We start from the raw sequence: 19,842 nt of genomic DNA on the forward strand, positions 1-19,842 counted from the left end.
GGGGTCATGGACTAAGCTGGGGTTCATGTGTCTACCTGAGCACCTGGCTTTGTGGACTAGCTCTGTGTCCGGGCTGTTTTCCACAGCATTGAGGGTCACGACCTTGACGTGGACAGGCAAAGGAGGACCCGCGCCCACAGAGCACCCGGGCTCCCGTGGCCCTGACCACACAGAAGCAGTGGAGGGACAGCACTGCCTGTACCCCTGCGGCTGCACCCTGGCTGTGACCAGAGTGGCCTCTGGCAGGATTCACACCCAGGACTCCAGGCGTCAGCCTCAGGGCATGCAGCCTGCCTCTCTGTCCCTGAAGCTCAGCAGGAAACCAGGCCAGGTGAACATAGGAGGTCTCACTCCTGAATGGCAAATGCAGTGTGATCAGTACGCGTGATTAAACTTCGTAAAAACTATCAGAGTAGAAGCTTTGCCAGGAACTTCGAGCAGCCCCCTGGCTTTACACACACGTGTCCCACCATCGGGCCACTTCCTGCAGCAGCTCTGGAGTCCTCTCTCCTGAGGTCTTCAGCTGCACTGTCCTGGCTGCCTCCATGTCCTGAGTGGATTCAAAACGTTGCCCTTCTATGGTCACTGTGACTTAGGGGAGGAGCCAGGAGTTACATGGTACCAGATCCGGTGACCTAGGTGGCCAGGGACACAGCATCCTGTTTCAGGAACTGCCTCTCCACTGGATGGCACTGGACAGCAGCACTCACTGTATTTTTTAATAGCACCTGGTACAGACCCTGAAGAACAAGGGCTTCCAGAACCTGGTGTGATGGTAAACGACTGTAATCCCAGGACTCTGGGAGGCTGAGGCAGGAGGATCATAAATTCAAACCCAGCCTGGACAACTTAATGACTCAGTGAGGCCCTGTCTCAAATAAAATAAAATAAGCTTGCAATGAAACTCTATGTGAAGGTCTGGGGTTCCATCTGTAGCTTGACGAGAGAAAGAGACAGAGACAGGAGTGGAAAGGAAGGGAAGAGAAGAGGAGGGGAGGGGAAGGTGCCCAGAGGCGCTCAGAGAATTTCTATCCTTTCCTGCAAGACAGGGTGAACTGGAAGAATGACAGCCCCTCCAGCCCAGCACGTTTAGAACAAAACTCCACTGTGACTTCCTGCCGCAGACCTACAAGGGCCATCAGGAGAGGGAGCAGCAGGCTGGGGACGCCCCCTCTGCTGGCCTTCTCTCCTAACTCAGCTCCTCCAGCAGCAGCCCCCTCGCCTTTCCTCCACCCCATCTCACATGCTTCTTTCCCATCCCATGCAGCCCCTGGCTCTGCAAAATATCGGGGACCCCGGGGCACCATCCTTACATGGAGCAGAACACACGCTTGCAACCCTCTGGCCTCAGCCTGCCCACTGCTGCAGGACACTGTGAGTTCCTGCGGAGAAACCCCCTCCCATCCCAGCTCCTCCTCCCTCCCTTCCTGCTCCTCACAGCCCCTCCTCCTGCCTGCTGTGGAGCCAGCACCCAGCTAGCTGCTCTGTGGTTGACACTTGGGACCCACAGCAGGGCCGGTTTGTTCCAGTGTGTTATTCTTAGCATTTGGGAGGCTGAGGCAGGAGGATCTCATTGAGTTCAAGGCCAGCCTGGACTGCATAGAGAAACCTTGTCTCAAAAATAAAAAACATAAACAATAAAAAGTACTGGGCATGTAGTTAAGTGGGAGGGCTCTGGGTTTAATCCTCAGCACCACAAATTTTTTTTAAAAAAACCAAAACTTTCTCTGAGGATAACAAGGACAGGGAAAGCTCTGTGGTGGGCCAAAGCCCAGCTTTGCAGTGCTTAGAATATTTGTAAAGACTGCAAAGCCAATTTAGAGAAACGATTTTCCGAGCAATGTTTCAAGGGCAAGGAAGAATTCTATCAGTGTGATTTTTCTAATAGGCCTAGTCTGAACACGTAGACATTCTAATTTCGATTTAAAACAAATCTTAGGGTCTCGGGGTGCTGTGGGAAAAGGGCTCCACGCTCAGGGAACGGAGAGGAAAAGCCCAAATCACACCCCAAGACATGTTGCTCTGATTACCCGCCTGGTGCTGGAGTTTCTATCTGTTTAGTAAATGCAAGTCTTTGAAAATCCCACAGTAAACTAACTGAAGCTATTTTCAAATCCTGCGCATTCTTTTTCTTTCTTTGTGTTTTTTTTGAGGCAGGGTCTCACTATGTAGCTCAGGCTGGCCTTGAACTTACAGCAATCCTCCTGCCTCTGCCTCCAGAGTGCTGGGGATTACAGGGATGGGGCCCCATGGCTGGCACTATCTTAACTTGAAGCCAAAACACATGTGCCAGAGCCCTGAGCTCTGCGCTTCCGCCATGCCTGGGGGGGACTCGGGGATCAGAAATGACCTACAGGCATGGGTGGGCAACCAGATATGGGTGCACAGGTGGACAAAATCAAGTACACCAGTTTGAAGAGGCAAACAGTTCCTCTGAATGTGTCTGTCTGTCTGTCTCTGTCTTTGTCTCTCACTTGCTCGCTCTCTCTCTCTCCCTCCTCTGCAAAGTGGTACCAGCTCTGGTTCCTGTTAACCATCCACTGCACCATGTGGACCGCAGAAGGGAGCAGAATCAGCACCGTGGGAGCTTCTGTCCTTCCCTTCCGCCACTTCCAGTCAGAGCACAGCCTTCCGCTTCCCAGCTCGCCCTGGGAGGGGACTCACACCTCGGGACTCCCACACCGTTTTTACCTTGTGGAGGGAAAGGATGCAGGCATCCGTGCCTGGAATCTCAGCACTCGGGGATGCTGAGGCAGGAGGGTCACAAATTCAAGCCCGGTCTGGATAACAAAGTCAATGAGAGCTTGTTTCAAAATAAAAGGAAAACAAAGAGCTGGGTATGTAGCTTAGTGCAGAGGTCTTAGGTTCAACTTCAATACAGCTTCCAAAAGAAAGAAGGAGAGAGGGAGAGAGAGGAGAGAGCGAGGCAAATGGAGCTCTGGACTCCCCTTTGGAGAGCACGTGCCCTTCTTCCAGGTCCAGGCCTGGGCCACTGCGCCCTTGCATCCTTCAAGATTTTGAAGCTCAGAGTTACTGAGGAGGTGGGGGACACTGCCACCGCCCACCCAGGAGCTCACAGGGTCTCAGCCCCTCACACAGTCAGCAGCTCGAACCTCCTTCCTGAGCCACCACCTCCACCAGCTCCACTTCCCCAGGTGCAGCCTCCAAACACCAGCACCCACCCGTCACCCGGCCCTGGGAGACAGAGGTCAGTCTGCTCCGCCGTCCCCCACCCCATCCCCGCCCCAGCAACGGCTTCTCCTCCGTGTGCTGCCTCCTCCGCCCACCTCAGCCAGCAAAGCCACTTCCCTGTCCTGGCAGCCGCTCCTCATTCCCCGCTTCTTCTGCCCTGACTTTCGTTTCTCATACCTTGTCTCTGCCGCCTCCTCTGCTGGCCAGAGCTCCCTTCGGAGCACTTCCCCTCCCGCCAGTCCCACTTTCAACACTGAGACCAGTGGGAGGTGTCCACACCCATTGCCTGCTGGACAGATGGATGGATGGATGGATGGATGGATGGATGGATGGATGGATGGATGGACAGATGGAAAGGGAAGCTGGCCTGTTACTGGGTCCCCAGCACACAGGTGGTGAGCAGAGACAGCGGGCGGGGCCTGGGCCCTGTGAGACAGCCCAGACCCACTGACCCCCACCTCCAGGAAGACACCTGGGGCAGTCCCTGGCACAGGGCACTGGAGCATCTTGAAAGTGACATCAGGAACCCTCTCCAGAGCCTCCGTTTGGTGGCCAGGGCTACCCACACACTCCCTGCCCTGGCTGAGTGGACACTGTCCATCCCAGGCTGGAGTTAGAAGCCTCAGGGCAGATGAGGTGCCCGGCCCTGTGGGCAGAAAGGAGCCCAGGGCCACGGGTAGGTCAGGTGTCAGTGGACTCTGGCTTCTCCCTCCATCATGGACAGTCCTTCTCCAGGACACGGCTGTATCTAAGTCCTTAGAACAGTAGGCGCAAACAAAGCCATGGAAAGGGAGGATCTGTCAACAAGCAGATGACAGCAGCTGCTCTTGAAGCAAAACCTGGCACCATCCTCTGAAGAAAGTGCAGAGAGAGGTCCCCAGGGTGCTCCGGAGGGGCACAGTGACAGTGACCTTCAAGAGAGTCTTCCAGCTCTTTGACCCTGTTTCTCTTCTGTCTGAAATGAGGTTAGCAGCAGGACATGTTGTGCATAAAGCGTTAGTAGGTCCCCTACCAAGAGGAGCTGGCATGGGCATCAGTTTGGTGTGAGGACAACACAGAGTGACCAGCAACTAAAAAACACATGAGCGGGATCTCCAGTGACAGCTGGGAACTCCTCAAGTGGTGAGAAGCATCTGCAAGTCCCACAGGCCAAACAGAGGAAGAAACACCTTCTTCCTTCTGGGATCCCCATGCAGTCACAGCTCGCCTTGGGCTCTGAGGGCCCTGAAAGGCTGGGGGAGCCCCTGGAAGCATGAGCGAAGTTACAGTGCTAACCTTCCCTTTTTTCTTTTCTTTTTTTAATTGATACAATTATAGAAATAGAATGTGTCTTGGTTACTTTTCTCTTGTGGCCAAGACAAAATACCTGATGCCCAAAATTAGGGAAGAAAAGTTTTAGACATTTCTGTCCACACTCAGCTGGCTCCAAGATAGGGTGGGGTGGCTGAGAGGCAGCCCTTCATGGTGGCCACAACAGAGAGGAGCAAACAGAAGAAAAGAGGGAAAGTGCACCTCCTTCCCACCCTTGCATTGTCTGACAGGTCCCCAACCCTGGGCAGGTGCATCACTCACACCACCAGTCCCAGTGTTAGACAATCACGAACACTAGAGTTGGCCACCTCCATGACTGCATGGGGCTTGGGGGGCCATCCAAACACAAACCATAACAGAATGTTATTTCTTTTTTTTTAATTTTTACTAGTACATATATGGTCTCAAGGTGCATCCATTTTCCTATAAATGACTCAAACTTAACTTTCTTTGCGGCAGGACTAATACTCCATTGTGCATAAATACCACATTCTCTTTAGCCATTCATCTGCTGATAGACATGTAAGTGGATCCCAAGAGTTAGTTATTATGAGTTATGCTGCTGTAAACATGGGTGTGCGTGGGTCACTGTTACATGGTGTCTTTAACTCTTTCAGAAAGATAGCAGGAAAGGGAAGAGGTCAGTCAAATGGAATTCCTAGTTTTAACTTTTTGAGGAATCTCTACACTGACCTCCATAGTGGTTACACTAATTTACACTCCCACCAGCAGTGGAGCAGGGTTCCTTTTTCTCCGAAGCCTCACCAGCATTTGTCATTGCTTGATTTCTTTGTTTTTTGGGGGGGTTTTTTTGTTTGTTTGTTTGTTTTTTGTCTTTTTCATTTTTTTATCAGTACCAGGGATCGAACTCACAACCGCCTGCTTACAAGGCAGGTGCTTATGCCACTGAGCTAAATCCCCAGCCCCATTGCTTGATTTCTTGATGATAACTATTCTTCCTGGGGCAAGACAGCATCTTGGTGTTGTTTTAATTTGCATTTCTCTGATGGCCAGAGATGCCGAATACTTTCCATGGACGTAACAGACATACGTATTGCTTATTCTGACAAGTGTATTCATTTCAGTTACCCATTTTTAATTGCATCTTTTATTTTTAACTTTCGTGAGTTCTTTATATATTCTGTTTATTACTCCTCTCTGTAAGAAGTGGCTGTTTTCCCGTTCTGTAAGTTGTCTCTCCACTCCATCTGTTGTTTCCTTTGCCATGCAGAAGCTTTTTAATCTACTGTGATCCCACTTGTGGATCCCTGATGTTATTTTTGTGCACTTAGAGTTCTGTGTGGAGAGGCCTCATCTACACACCTATCTCTTCAAGAGTTTTGCCTGTTTCATCTTTCGGCAGGCTAAGAGTTTCCCTTTTAACATTTAGATCTTTGATACATTTGATTTTAGTTTAGTTCAAGGAGATTCAGCAGCCAAACTTCTCCCACGGGTACAGGCAGACCAAGCCAGAGAGGCCTCGGAACCCATAAATTATTGAAAAGCAGGTGATTTTTCTCTTGGTTTCTCAGCCCCAGCTCCCCCCAACAGGTTCCCTCTAGTGACTGACAGTCTCATGATGATGGTATCATCTCCTAGGACAGTCCCCAGTGTCCACAGCTCTCTGGGCCCCTGAATAAAGGTCATTATGAAAGGGCAGAGAGGAGGACTCAGTTCCTGAAATCAGGTGCTGTGATGACACAGACTTCCCTCTAACCGTAGGGCACACCAAGCAGGCACACAGGTCTGCCCTGCATTAGAATAACTCAGAGAGGGGAAAGAATCCCTTCCCGAGCTCGGCTACCTCAGAGTGGTTTCTACTGGAGCGCTTTCTGTAGAAACGGGAGCCAAAGCAATTCTGCTGAGCCCCACAAGTGACCTTTGTTTATAACATTTCTACACTGGCTCCACCTGAGAGAACGGCCTGTGTTTGTCAGGGCTTCAAAACAAAACAAAAATTTCCCTGAACCCAGCCTGGCCCCAGCTGTGGCATAGCTGTTACCTGCTAGCTGCAGGGACCACTTGAGCACCTTTTTCCATGCTCAGAGAGGTTGTTCCAAGTAGATTTAGGTAGGAAAAATCCAAGAAAGCAAAATCACAAATGCTGTCTGGCTACAAGGAGTTTAGGATCAGGACAACGCTTTCCCAGCCTGCTTTGTTCCTGCCAGACAAAAGACAACACAAAGGATTGAAATTAAAGGGGACACAAAGCCCTTTTCATGGAACCCCAAGGACAAGTCCCTGCACTGGCAGCAACATTTGCCAAGCCCTCGCTGAGGGCTGTCCCCGGGGACCTAGGGGCCTTTCCAGCCTCCAAAGAGCCCCCCACCCCACCCCAAGGTGGCTCCAGAAGCAAGACTCGCTCTTTTGCAAGGTGAGAAGCCTGGCTTCGTGCTTTACCATAGGATGGAAAGAGGAGGGCAAGCAGGAAGCCCAGGCACGGGCACGAAGTAGACCACCCAGGAATCCCAGAGTAACATCAGCCCCGGGAGAGAGCTGCCAGCTCCCTGGTCCCTCCTGCTCAGGGATGCTGAGTGTAGAGACAAGGACTACAGGGTCTGCACCATGGAGAAGTCGGCATCGGGCAGATGCTGAGAAGATGCCAGGTAGCAGAGCTGAGCTGGAGGGAGAGTCCAGGTGGTGGACAAACCAACTCTGCCACTGGGAAATTCAGGAGATTTCCCAGGTGGAGAGGGCTCCAGAGAAGCTAGGCATGATGACACCGGAAGTGATGACTTGCCTGTGCCTTATCTGCGTATCTGCCGCCAAGTGCCACACAGCACTGCCAAGATGACCCCAAGAATTCTCAAGCAGCCAGGTGTGGTGGTGCACACCTACAATCCCAGCACTTGGGAGGCTGAGGCAGGAGGATCACCCAGATTTGTGGCCAGTCTGAACTACACAGTGAGTTCAAGGCCAGCCAAAACTATGCAGCAAGACCCTGTCTCAAAAAAACAGGGAATGTTTAAGAAAGATGCTAAAGTTATTGTGTTTGAGGAACCTTTGATCTAAACCAACACAACTCCATCTAACACCATTTTTATTACTAAAATTGACTGATTTTTTAAAATGCACCTATTTCCTTAAAATCTGCAAACAGATTTGTATGTTTTAATTGATTAAGGAGGATTTTCAGAGCTCTTCCTTGTTTCATACTCTGTTTCATGTCCATCCATAAATCTTAAAAAGTGCAACTAGGCAGGAGTCTAAGGGTGACTCCCATCGCTGGTTCCCTGGCCCACTTCTATTGAAATGGCTCTCAACAGGTAAGTGCAAGTTTTTGTTTTTGATTTTGGGGAAATAGCCAGTCATGCTTCTCTAGGTTTTTATTTTCTGTGTAAAGAATTTCTGTGGCAGCAGAAATGAGGACAGTGGTGCCTGAGACTCCACTGAGACCCCACAGAACCTGGGCCGGTCCCCACCCATGAGTGGGGGGGACTTTGAGTGTCATGCAGGTCTTGAGAGCAGAGCCCCTGCTGCCAAGGGCTATAGGACTGCCCAGGTCTTCCTCCTGTCCGCCCAGTTTAGATCCGGGCACTCTTCTACTTTAAAGGGACAAAAGAGAAAGAATGCCAGGATTATAGGTGCACTCAATGATTGAGAAATGTTTGCCATTTAAAGCGTTTCACTTCCTGCCTGCTACCACAAAGGAGGTTTTTAAATTAAGTTAACCTTTGCTCTTCTTAATCCCGCTATGTGTCTGGCTCATTTTGCCCATTTTTCATTTTCAAAACTAGGTTATGATCAGGAAACGTTTGGTTTCTGTTGCTCAAGATGGCACTGTTTCAAGTCAATCTGTTCAAGGGAAAAAGTCAGGGAGCGTCCTTGCAGGAGAGGTGGGGCAGGGGGTGGGCAGAGCCAGCAGGGGACAGGGCCACCTTGCCCTGCTCCAAAGTGACCAGCAGCTCCGAGGGAGGGTAGGATTCCAAGCATGGGCCACTGTGCCCGCCCAGCACTACCCTGGCTACCGGAGCTTCAGGAGTCGGAGGATTTTCCCAGACACGTGCACAAGGGAAGCCCAGCAATCGCTTTGAGTATTCCCGGGATGGTCCCCAACAGGTGGCATCAACAGTGCAGAGCTGCTTAGCAGGGCATCCTGTGGCTGCTGGGTGACACAACCACTAACGCTGCCACCAACACCACCACCAATGCCAGGTCCTTGCAGGGCCCAGCTGAAGTTACCACCCCTGCTCCTTGCACGCGCACTGTCTGGCTCCTGTGACCCTGCAGGACAGATGCTGCAGGTTCTCTGCAGATGAGGAGCCAGGCAGGACACAGGAGGCCAAGGGGCTCTATCCAGGTTATTTACCAGCATGGCTGCATTCAAGGACCACAGGCCACATCCAGGCCCTGGGTCACTGCACTCTCATGCATACACACACACACACACACACACACACACACACACACACACTGCTCCCAGAGTTCTGATCTACCCACCACCTCTGTGTAAGAAAGATCCCTTCCTAGATGGCAATGGAGGTGTACACTGGACCCCAGGACTCTGGGAGGCTGAGGCAGGAGGATTCCAAGCTCATGGAACCCAATCTAGGCAACTTAGGTAAACTTAACCATTTAAAAACCAAAAAAAGAAAAAGACTGTAGGTATTGCTCTTGGGAAGTCCTGATTTTAATCCCCTGTACCACAAAAATAAAATTTTAAAAATATATACTAAGAACATTTTTAAGATCCTCGATCAGAAACGTTCTGTGGCTTTCTAGGGAGGCATTATCAGTGACTCTGCCTCTCTTAGTTCTTTGTCTCTTTCTGTTTTTGTCTGGAAGAAGGAAGGTTTCTGCAGAGACACAGAGGAGGGGTGCTGCCCATCCAGCTGTAGCCTGCAGTCCGCTCACTGGCCCTCACTGGGGATGCAGTGAGGTGACATGAGAACTCAGCGTCCTCTGGCTCTGAGATACACCAAGAGTCGCTGGGGATTTTCATTGATTAAGCAGCTCAGCCCCAGGGGCTGTAGGAGCCCAGAGACTCTGACTCCACGGGAGAAAATCAGAACTTCAGGGAGGTGCGCCCAGAGCCCGGGGACACTGTACATCAGCCGGACCTCAGGACATACACTCGCCACCTGGCTTTCGGTTCCTCCCTCCCAGTCCAGCACCAGCAGGGAAGTTACCGGCCTCACTGGGACTCTAGTGATGGGTGCTGAGCTCACGAGAACTGAGAAGTAGGTCGCCCCACTTGGCAGGAGGCCGCCGTGTGGTTTCGCCTAACGAGACTGCTGGAAAGCCCCAGTGCCCACAGTCGTCCCCTGAGTCACCAAGACCCAGGAAGCGGCCATTCGGCAGTGTCTGAGCTTCACCTTGAGAACAAAGTAGCACAGCGTAAGGAAGGAGCAGCCCTGGACCCCAGGATGCCCTTGAGTACAGGCACCCAGGCAGAGCCACTCAGCCCCTACCCACAAGCAGCTCCCTGACTTTCCTGGGCTGCCACAGTGACACAGGGCCAGCCAGGTGCTGGAGACACCAGCAGGGTGGCAGCATTCCCATCCCAGAAGAAAGCTGGGAGCCTGAAAGATGAGTGGGGCAGCAGGCTGGACCCTGGGGCCGACACTGAAGAATCAGTCAGTCTGGGCGGGCTGAGGGGCTGGAGGGACCAGGCTCGCCCAGCATGACCCCCAAGGCCGAGGAACTCTCTCATGATACACTCCAAAGGGTCACCAATTCTGCGCTGTCCACCAAAGCTGCCGCCCACCACCACTGCGTGCTTGACTCACTGCCCTAGCAGCCGGGAAGCTGAGTTTAGATCTCTGCTCATTCTCATCAACCTTCATCCGGGCAACCAGGGATGTCTGCCAGACTGGCCGGACAGATCTTGGGTTTGCCTACAAATGTCTCTGTCCTTCTTGAGCTTGGGAAAGGCTCTGGGCTGGAGGCCACTGAACTGTGGCCACCTTTGGCAGTGCCAGGCACTATCGTGCAGGATTAGAACACTGGCCTCATAGGTCATGGGAGAAATGACAGGAGGACACAAGGTCCCTGGGAAAGTTAGAACACAGAATCCTCAGCACTCAGACAAGACAAAGTCCCTGATGGTACCCAGAGCTAACAGCCAGGAAGAAAGCAGGATCACAGTCTCCTCACTCATTTTCCCAAGCACCAAGTCATCCATTCATTCATAACCTGAGCCTTATCAACCCCATGGCCACAAAAAGCCATCGTACAAGGCAGAAGGACAAACTAACTACTACTCCATGCGACCCAGAGCTGGGCAGAGAACTGACAGGCAGCCCCGCCCACCCACCAGGGATGACTTGGGGAGGAAACAGGACCCTCAGAAGCCACACTGCAGTGTATGGTAGAATCCCTCAGAATGGAACTATTCCCTTGAAAAACACAGGGTTGTTATTTTTACTGAATCATGGTTTTGCATAGGGAAAATTTTTATTTCCCAAAAGAAAAGCTCAATGATGATGAATTTGAAATACATCAAGCAAAGTTTGTTGGTCGCTTGCATTAAAATATCACCTGCCAAAGGAAAGTAAATGCTGTAATTAATACCCTGCTGCCTGCATTCGATGTGGCATCTACATGTGACCAGTGGTTTCCGTGCCTTCCAGCTTGGAGGCTGCTATTTCAACCCTTTCCGAGAAGTTTACCCTAGCAGGTCAAATTAGCGTTCAAGAAAAAAGATACAAGAAAAGAAACTATACCTAATATCTTCTTTCAAGAAAAGGTATGATACATAGTATTGTATCTTTGAAGAAAAGATACATCATATCATTGCCCTCATTTCATTGTTTCAGATGCATGATTTTATTTGGCAAAGAATGTATAATTATATAGAGGTGTGGGGCTGGATTCTTTGACTTGAAACTAGTGTATTCTGCAAGATTTCACCTGTGAAATTCACAGCCTTTAATTATACTGCCTTGCATGTTAAAAGAGAGATTCTTTCTTCGGAACAGCTAATAACATTATTAGGAGAGGTAATTACAGATCGGGTGTCTGTGGGCAAAAACACCGAAGCGTGCAGACAGCAATATTCTGGTTTTTGAACTTTGAAAGTCATTCAGGCGGGGAGACACTTTCTCTGCCAGCATATGGTTGATGTTTTGGATTTGTTGTTGGGATTTTTTTTTCTTTTTAAGAGGGGAAAAAAAAGAAACATTTAGAGATCAGTTCTCTGCTGGATGAATTTTTTTCCCCTTCCCAGAAAGCAAAAAAACAATTGTTTCTTGTAATTGGACAGTTTGATTGGAGACAGGTGGTGCAGAGCCGAGCAGCCAGAGCCATGAAGCCAATTTTGACTTCAAGCGCATCTCAGCTCCAAGGTCCAGCGCTACACTCGTGATGTGAACTGGCTCCACCAAAGCCAGTTATAAATGACTTCCCCCTTTGAGCACCTTATCAGCCAGGAGGATGATTAACAAATGGACCACTTTGAGGTTCTGACATCGCAGCGGAGCTGAACCAAGACATCCCAGCGGAGCTGAACCAAGACATCCCAGCATTCATTCCTCTAGCATGTTCCTGCTGCCACAAAATGAGTGTTTACATGCAATTCTGGAGGGGATAGTGTGCCATCACTTTAAAATATGGTGATATTTTCTTTTCCCTGGGTTAACTGGCCTTTGCGTTGCCCATGTTGCATTATCTTGAGTCAATATTTGCTCTCAATATTTTTGAGGCATAGGCCAAGCCAGCCTGGCTTCGCAGATGACAAACATCATCCCTGAAAGGGGTCAGACTTGAAGGCCAGGGGAAGAAGTCGGCTGCTTCTGATTTCCCTGCTCTCTGCCCCAAAGTCTCCCAGCCTCTGCTCTTTCATCAAGCACTGGCCTGATCCTCTTCCTGCTTCCTGTGAGGTGGCTGACAGGTAACATTTCACGAAGGATGGAGAAACTGAGGCCCAGAGAGGATAACACTTCGGCGAGTATCACCCAGTAGCCAGGGGGAAGGAAGAAGCAAGGGGACCAGCGCTAACTTCTCAGCCCACCGCCCAGCTGCTGTCTGCTCGTTTCCTCTTTGATAAACCTAGAACTTAAAACAGTCACTCATGAGAATCTTGGGCCAGGCATGGGCACACAGCTGTCACCCCCGTACTCAGGAGGCTGAGGCAGGAGGATTGCTGGAGTTTGAGGCCAGCCTGGTCTACATAGTGAGTTCAAGGCCAGCCTAGACTACACAGTGAGACCTTGTCTCAAAAAACCAAAACGAAATCTTATGGGTGAGGAAAGGCAGATGAAGATTTATCCATTAATCCTATAAATGATTTTATAGACTGTATGTGTTAACTCGGTTACTTCGAACTCAAGCACAAGTGATTATTCACTTCTGCCCACTCAGATTGTTTTAGAGGATAATTTAGCATCTGGCAAGTTCTGAGTTTCTTATTCGTTTTTCTAACTTGCAAATAACCTCTTCAAATCCCAACTAGCTTTCCTGGATGAAATGATGCCCCCTTCCCAGCAACGACACCACCCTTCCCACAGCCCTCCCGCTTCTTGCCAGCCTGTGGAGAATCACTCAGCACAAACAGGCTGCTTGGGGCCTCAGAATTGCAATGCTCTTGCCTTCCGAGGTGACCAGAGCTCACCTTTCTGAGCCACCATGCAGTGTAGTGAACAGCACAGGACTCTCGGTGCAGAACCCCAGAGGCTCCAGGAAAGACAGCACATCTCCCTGAGTGGCAAGGACAGCTTTGCATCTGGTGGGGGGGGGGGACTCCCTATATGTCACCCCTGGGAGGCAGAGGGATAAGGGGATCATGAGTTCAAGATCCGCCTGCTGGGTGACTTAGCAACTTGGCAAGACCCTGTCTCCAAGTGAAAAGTAAAAAGGGCCCGGGGCTGCAGCTCAGGGCTCAGCCTGCAGGCGCTGGGTTCAATCTCAGGTGCCTGGAAAAGGAAAACCTCACTGGACACCTCAGGAAGATCAGGACATTTCTGCACTGAAACTTTACACATTCCCTGAAGACATGCAAGCGTGACCCAGAGGACTTCTCTCTCAGCTTGCTGGAAAAAGCATTTCTCTGCCCAGGGGAACAGCCTCTCGAGGCCCCATCTCTGGCTATGGGTGTAGGGTAAGAACATGGGGCACAGACACCAGCGGCCTTTTCTGGAAGGGACATGGGCCAGTGAAACTGACAGGCAGGCTGAGCGCCTGCGGGCCACACTGCCTGAGGGATAACTCAGAAATCTTGGCTGCGCTTCAGAACCAATATTGTTCCAGAGATGGCATCGCCCTGAACAATGTCCTCAGTGTGTGCAGCCCAGGCAACCTTTCCCTACACACACAGCAGGGCCATTTTCTCTGCCACTGCTTGGAGGCAAACAGCTGATGCCAGGGTGCCCAGTGGGGCGGGGAGGACAGGGAAGTGGAAAGCCCAGTCCTCTGGGGACACAGGTCCTGCCCAGCAAGGACACAGCCAGGTCTGCCGATCGGGTTGGAGCAGCGGGTTGGACCTGCCAGCTGGTGGCAGGTCCCAGCCCCGCCACTCTCCTTAACCTCCTGTCCCAGCCTCACTTTCCAGAGGGACCCAAGAGCACAACGTTGTCCATGGGCCGCTGTCCCTCTTCATACCCCGCGGCGGCAGCACAGCAAACGGCAAACTCTGCTCTGCCGGAGACTCTCCCTGGCGGACTCCACTGCAAGGGCTCAACAGCTATGTGCAGAGAACACTTCAACTAAAACAGACTGGAAACAGCAACAGACACGTGGCCACAGATCCCCTCAGAATCCCCCTCCCTTCACCCGCACTCGGCCCCTCCTCCTTGCCCTTCTCTGCTTTTCCGTGCCACTCTCCGCAGCAGATCTGGAGTTCTCTTTCCTGAGCACCTGGACCCAGTCTGACCAGAAACACAGTACATGTCACTGCCCAGCACCACCCAGAAAGGCAGCTCAGAAAAACATAACACTGTGTCCTCCTCTACCTCAGCCACCAGAGCTGGAACTGTGCCACCCTGGCTCCTCCTCAATGTCAAGATGACTGGGAAGGGAAAAAGTTTGAATCCATTCAGGACAGCACAGCTAAAGACCCTCAGGAAAGAGGACTCCACAGCTGCTGCGGGAAGCGGCCAGGACGGTGGGACGAGTGAAAAGGACACACACCTGTTATTTCAACACTGGGTGGCTGAGGCAGGAGGGTCACAAATTCAAGCCTAGCATGGCCAACCTAAGACTTAGTGAGACTGTCTCAAATCTAAAAATAAGAAAGGCTGGGGATGTAGCTCAGTGTGAAGACCCTGGGTTCAATCTCCAGTACCACAAAAAAAAAAAAAAAAAAAAGACAGCTATTGGGAAGGTTCCGCTTTCTCCCCAGCGTGGTTTGTTTTCACGTTGAACTTGGTGGATCGCAGAAACTCCACAGTTTATTTTGAGCACAGCCCTGCTGGTTGTGGAAGGTCAGAGCCCTTGAGAGATATGGGGACCCTCCCTGCCCTTTCGATCAGCACGGCGGGGCAGCCCAGACTCCCCACTCCCGGCCTCCCCTCTCCCCCCAACAGCCGCTGCCGTCAGTGCACAGGTGATTGCCCAGCCCAGCATCCAGCTGCCACGACCAGCTGTGCGTGAAGTCACCTCACATCTGCAAGCTCTGGATCCTCATCTGTGAAGTGGGGACTCCTGGGCCCCACCTCACAGGTGCCACCAGAGAACAAAACACCGCACAAGCTCAGGACCCTCCTCGGAGTAAGCATTCGTTGTCACATAGCCACTGGCAGCTTTGTTTTAGTATCGGTGCGTTCTGCCCATCTGCATATGAGTGGGTTTAGTTACTACCCTTTATTTTTATTTGCAGTACTAGATGAACTATTTTCAGTGTAAGGCAAATCGAGGGGTACTCTACCACCGAGCAACATCTCAGCCCTTCTTGAGTTTTGTTTTACCTTAAGAGAGGTTCTCACTAAGTTTCCCAGGCTGGCCTCAAACTTGCAGCCCACCTGCTTCAGCCTCCTGAGCAGCTAGGATGACAGGCATTGTGCTTTTCTATAGTGTCAAAGGAAGGTCCAAAAGTCCAAAAGAAACAGCAGTGCTTCTTGGTGCCCAGCATCGTAGGGAGGATCTGCAGGTGTCCCGATCAGTGCTCAGAGCCAGAACAGGAAAGTGTCCTGCCTCAGCCATCCTTGGCCTGCCACACCCACGTCCAGAGCCAGGCTCCTCTGCAGCAGCATAAGGCCCTCCTTTCCCTATTTCAAGCCTGGGATATACAGGGCTGAAGGTGGCAGTGTGGTGGCAGCCACAACACTGAACCTGCAGTCGGTGTTTGCCTTTGAGCCTTAGGACTGTTATGGTTTCCATGTCAATGCCACCAAAATGTTCCTGTGGCCACGGGGGCGGGGTCTCTGAGAAGGCGCCTGGATGACAGAGCACTGGCCACATCCCTGGAGCTGTGCAGAGCTAACTGTGCTATAGCGGCCAGTCCAGGCTGAAGAGATCACAGGGTGTGACCTGGACAGCACATTCTCACCCCGCTCCTGCCTTTGCTTCCTGCCGGTCCTCTGGAAGGACCGCTGTCTGGTTTCCTAGATGATGAACCCATAAAACAAAAACAAAAGCAAAAATTTAAAAAAAAAAACTTCTCCCTTAAATTGGGGTGTCAGGTGTTTTGTCCAAGGGGCAGAAAAGTGACGAACACTGACCGGCCGACCACCCCATTCAAACCCGCCTGCCACCTGGTCTTCTCCTGGCTCAGCTGTCTGTCCTCCTCCCCGTCCTCCCCCCTCCTAAACTTAATGCTCCACCCTTTCTAACAAAAAGAAGGTGAGCAGGGCACTCCACTTGTCAGATCCATGGAACACATAAGCACAGGGATCCTTGGTGCAGGGAAAGACATCGTCCCTCTTGTTTCTGTGGCAAGATTGAATAGGCCCCCTCCAGGAGGTGACACCCTCGCTGTCACTCATCCCCATGGGGCACCTGCATGAGCCAGGCCACCGGCCCCAGCCTCAGCCCGCAGGAATCATAGCGCCCAGCTCCACAGGGCAGGGAATGGAGGCCTTGCTGTTCCTGGCTGCACCGTGGCTTTCACCAGGCAGCTTCTCACGGCACATCAGGGCTGGAGGAGCCAGGAAGCATGGCCAGCACCTCTGCTGACTCCACGTAATTGGTCATGCATGGTTTACTGGAAGCACCGACGTGTGCTTCTCAAGGTGCAGCCAAGGTTAGAATGGGAGGCTTGGCTTCTTGTGCGAACAGGAATTCAGCTGGAGCTCAGTACGGCAGGGTGTGAAGAGCTCTCCAAGTCAGCGGCTGCAAAAACCAAAGCTGCTTCTCCCACATCACTGAAATTTATCCATAATGATCATTTGGGGAATTGTTTTGTTTTGTTTCATTTCATTTCATTTTTGTCTCCCTATGGAGCTCAGGCTGGGCTCAAACTTGTGTACATCCTCCTGCCTCAGCCTCCCAAGTGTTGGGATTGCAGGTGTGCACCACCATGCCTGGCGCAAATGAATATTTTTGGGTTTTTTTTGTTTTTTTTTTTTTGTTTTTTTTTGTTTTTTTTTGTCTTTTTCCTTTTTTATCGGTACCAGGGATCGAACTCACGACTGCCTGCTTGCAAGGCAGGAGCTTATGCCGCTGAGCTAAATCCCCAGCCCCAAATATTTTTGTTTTTAAAGGGCTTGCTGAGTTTTCCTCCACCTGGTGATTGAAGCCCAAGTCTCAATTTGATTCCTCCCATCGCTGCTAGACCTATGCTTCCCAGTGTGGGGGATTTGCCCTGGTCCCTAAACTTGACCCTAGAACTGTCACCTTCATGGGAAAAAAAAGTACCAAAAGGAACCATTCGCACACAAGGGCCGCAGCAGCAGGCACCGTGCGTGGAAAGATGTGGGCAGTGACCTCATTTCCCACTGAGTCCCACGCACACATGGTGGGAGCCCCAGGTCTTGGATGTGCAAACTGACACTCAAGTCCACCTACCAATGGGCACCATGCCACTGCTCCCCTGCTTCTGTGACCAGGAAGCGGGGGGGGAGGAAGGTGTCTATTCCAGGAATCAGGAGCTCTGCTGCTGAGAACCCGTAAAAACAGCCCCTGAAGCAGGTTTACTAAGCAGGGACACGGCTGAAAAACTCCAGCCAAATGACTCAGTTCCTAGCAAAATGTCATCTGCTCCCCTTCGCTTTGGGACAACCCCAGAAAAGTCTGCACGGAATAGAAACAGAAAGACAGCCGGGCAGGCTGGTGGTGCGCACCGGTCACCCCAACTCAGAAGGCTGAGGCAGGAGGATCACTGTGAGTCTGAGGCCAGCCTGGGGTACAGAGTGAGATCCTGTCTCAAAGAAACCAACAGTAAAAGAAACAGAAAGAAAAAGAAGAGAAACGGGAAGAGGAGGACAGCCCCCTCAGCTGCGAGGCTAAAGTCGTTTCCTCTCACTGAGCTGCCGTCCTGTCAGTTCTGGGACCGCTCGTAGAATTAAAGCACTGGCTGTGAAACACAGGCTGGAGGGCTGGTTTCCTGTCCTCTAAATATACCATCGCCCTGATTGTATCTCGCCCACCACATCACATCACCAAGTTGACTGCCCTTCAGGTTGCAGAGGTCTCCAGATCCACTGGAGCCAAAGGAAGCCCCCTGCAGGAACAGCGTGCTCGGGGTAGGCACCCGGCCTGTGAGCCTGTCCTCTTTGCACTCCTGCAAAACCTTGCATGCTCCTCCTCCTTCCTCCCCATCATCCTCCCCCCCCCCCCCGCATCCTGCTCCAGGGCCACCTCTATCCCCCAGGGTGGGCAGTGACACGCAGCAGCCCTGCACTCCGTGAATGTTATCGGAGGAAGCACTTGAGAAGCAAAAGGCAAACAGAAGCCGCCCCCACCTGCTTCTTCCTCCTGGTGTCTCTGGGAAGAAAGGGCCATTCAGGACTGGGCCGGGTGGCCAGAGGCCACCGTGATCAGTCCAGGGAGCTCAGACACGATGGTTCAATGCTGCCACATCCTGGCTGAGTCACTCGGACCCTCAGGGAGTCGTAAAGATGGAATGGGGTGTCGCCTTGGGCACCACACATGGTGCGCAGCGTTGAGGAGCTGGGTATCCCCAGAGGCCGCTGCCCTTTCTGTCTCCACTCGCGGTCACAGCTATATCTCTCCCCCTTTTCAGCCTATCACACGCACAGCAGTCACAGACACCCGCTGAGTGTCACCCGCCTGCTCCACAGCTGGCCTTTAGGAAGCTTCGGGGCCCCAACCCATGACACCATGTGAGCAGCTTCTGCCTCTGTGTCACCAGTCTGGTTACGTAATGGTCTCTCCTCCAGTAGCCTTCAAGTTCTCTCCAACTCGATGCAGGGTTAAGGAAGGGTTATTCCTGGTCATTGGTGGCTGTTAATCCTGGAACTTAAAATAGAACCTCGATCAATGGTCCCTGGGCTGGGTTTGGTAGCATGATGCTTGTGGTCACAGCACTCAGGAGACTGAGGCAGGAGAATCTGCCCCATCTAAAAAACAATAATAAATGCTCCTTGGGTAAACATTCACAGCTCAATTCATTGTGCCGCCTGAGTCCTGTAGCATCGGGAACAGAAGCCATCGGGACGAGAGGAGCCGGGGAGCAACCTCCCCACCTGGGCTTTCCCAGGCTTCACCCCCCTTTCTTCCACCGATCCGCTTTGATCTTCTCAAGCACTCAGGAAATCAGCCCGTGAAGTGGGCTTGAGCCCCATTGCACAAAAGCACTTCCGAGCCCCAGGCAGCTCCAGGTGCGGATGGATGGAGGGAGAGGTCACCCTAGCTTGAGGACACCTGCAGGGCCTCCCCAGCTTCCAGTCCCAGGAGAAGGACAAGGGTGGGGAGCTCAGAAGGGACCGGGAAAGGGTGCCTTGGAGAAGGGACCTAGCACAGATCCATGTGGGCATTGCCTCGGGGCCACTGCAGGTCACTGGAGTGTGGGAGGGCAGGGTGAGCAGGACACTACGCCCTGGTACTTTTGGACACCAGGGCCGGTGGGAATCCACCCTCCCAGGGTCACCGTGGGTGAGGTCACCCGCAGGAGGAGTAAGATGATGCATTGCACCCTCTCTTCCCATTTCATCTCGGTCATCTGACCCAACAAGGCTGATTTCAGATCTTCCTATCTGTAGTACACAGCAGAGCCTGGAGGACCGTGTCAGTCTCAGCAGGAAAGGAGGAGGGTTTTTCCTGAAAGCTTGGTTCTGACACTTTCTTCTAGAGGATGAGACAGTAAGAAAATAGTCGGCATTCACTAAATGAGCGTTCTAATCCCCGCACTCAGGAGGCTGAGGCAACAGGTCTCCAAGAGTCTGAGACCAGCCTCCACAGCAAGACCCTGTCTGAAATAAAACAGAACAAAACAAAAAAGTCCAGCGCTGTCTCCTAAGTCATCCCTTGGTCTGCCACAGGCACACCCCCATGTCACGCTGCTTT

At 51.9% G+C, this 19,842-nt stretch overlaps 1 long non-coding RNA gene across 3 annotated transcripts in view; it reads right to left on the minus strand.

Moving 5' to 3' along the window:
• The window catches only part of LOC134477243 (uncharacterized), a 94,332-nt gene extending 74,756 nt beyond the window's left edge, over positions 1 to 19,576 (minus strand). Inside the window, exon 1 of one of the 3 annotated variants that reach the window (XR_010049159.1) lies at positions 18,279 to 19,576. This is a non-coding gene — a long non-coding RNA (uncharacterized LOC134477243). The remainder of the gene's footprint in view (positions 1 to 18,278) is intronic. The other 2 variants (XR_010049158.1, XR_010049157.1) reach the window with 2 other exon arrangements.
• Positions 19,577 to 19,842: the final 266 nt, after the last annotated feature.

The sequence above is a fragment of the Cavia porcellus genome, unplaced genomic scaffold, assembly GCF_034190915.1.
Source record: "Cavia porcellus strain 051 isolate PalLab524CR breed Dunkin Hartley unplaced genomic scaffold, mCavPor4.1 scaffold_8, whole genome shotgun sequence".
Classification (NCBI taxonomy): domain Eukaryota; kingdom Metazoa; phylum Chordata; class Mammalia; order Rodentia; family Caviidae; genus Cavia; species Cavia porcellus.